Genomic DNA, 1,279 nt, shown 5'->3' on the forward strand with positions numbered 1-1,279 from the left:
GGCCCCTCGGGCGCCCGGCCCCGCCACCCGGCGCCTGCCGCTCCCCGTTTCGTGCAGCCTGTCCTGGAGCCCGTCTCTACCCCCCCACTGCCGCCCCGCGTTCCTGCGGGGGGCAGGCTTCAGAAAAACCCCAGAAAACTCCTTCTCCCGCTTCTGCCCAGATCCGTCCTCCCATCTGCTGCACCATATTGCCGCTGTCCTGGGAGCGCGTCCGCCTCCTGCCGCGCCGTGGGGGCCGCTCTCTGGGGGGGCCCCTTGCTGGGGGGGGCTGAGCCCCCCGCGCCCTGGGCCCCGAGGACTAGGCTGGTGTTCCGTGAACCGCCCGTGGCTGGAGGACGGCTTCAGGGGGTGAGCTGCTGGCTTTCCCTAGGGTGTCGCGAGTCCCCGCCTCACCAGTAGCACTGGGGACAGGGTGTATTTGTCCCTGTTCCGAAGGTGACCCTCAGGGCGCCGCCTTCCTGTCCCCTCTCTGCTTCTCTCCGGGGCCTCCGGCCCCACGCGGGGCTGAGCAAGCCGAGCATCACTGTCACAAGGCTTGAGGCCGGGCATTCCTGGGTGCACGCGCCTTTCCCACCAAATGCCCAGGGGCGGGAGGACGTCTTCAGGCGGCCTGAGGCCTGGGGAGGGCGGGCCGGGCGGGCCGGGCTGGTAGAGGCGCACCCCCACCTCAGCGCACAGGGGGACCCCAGAGCCGCCGGGGTAGGCTTCTGTGACTGGCTTGCGCCTCCGGGCTGTCCTAGAAAGAGGCCAGCGGAGGGACCAGAGCCTCAGTCCTGGCAGGGACAGCCCTGGCACGTGGCTGGGGACGCGGAGCCAAGTGGGCAGCAGCCAGGAGGAGCTGTGGGAGAAGGACCCTGGGCCCAGGCCTGGGAAAGTGGCCGCTCCCCAGCGAGGTGCCCCAGAGGGGACACCCGGGAGGCCAGGCAGGGCTGGTGCCCTGAGGGTACGCCCGGAAGGGTGGGCAGGGCCAGGCCCGGAGGGGACGCCCAGGAGGGCAGAAAGGGCCGGTGCCCAGAGGGGACACTGGGAGGGCAGGCAGGGCCAGTGCCCCGAGGGGATGCCCGGAAAGGTGGGCAGAGCCGGTGCCCAGAGGGGACGTCCGGGAGGGTGGGCAGGGCCAGTGCCCTGAGGGGACACCCGGAGGGCGGGCAGGGCCGGGTGCCCAGAGGGGACGCCCAGTAGGACGGGCAGGGCCGGTGCCCAGAGGGGACACCTAGGTGGACGGGCAGGGCCGGTGCCCCGAGGGGACGCCCGGAAGGGCGGGCAGAGCCGGTGCCCA

General features: G+C 72.6%; 2 protein-coding genes across 2 annotated transcripts in view; one reads left to right on the forward strand and one right to left on the reverse strand.

The window, feature by feature from the left end:
* Positions 1 to 20, reverse strand: part of TMUB1 (transmembrane and ubiquitin-like domain containing 1) — a 6,995-nt gene extending 6,975 nt beyond the window's left edge. The window contains exon 1 of the mRNA XM_004694420.2: positions 11 to 20. The gene's annotated coding sequence lies outside the window, so the exon portion shown is untranslated. The remainder of the gene's footprint in view (positions 1 to 10) is intronic.
* Positions 1 to 1,279, forward strand: part of AGAP3 (ArfGAP with GTPase domain, ankyrin repeat and PH domain 3) — a gene marked incomplete at its 5' end in the record, with an annotated part of 46,522 nt that overhangs the window by 3,765 nt on the left and 41,478 nt on the right. The window lies entirely within an intron of this gene.

The sequence above is a fragment of the Condylura cristata genome, unplaced genomic scaffold (genome assembly GCF_000260355.1).
Source record: "Condylura cristata isolate star-nosed mole 26May11 unplaced genomic scaffold, ConCri1.0 scaffold00042, whole genome shotgun sequence".
Lineage (NCBI taxonomy): Eukaryota > Metazoa > Chordata > Mammalia > Eulipotyphla > Talpidae > Condylura > Condylura cristata.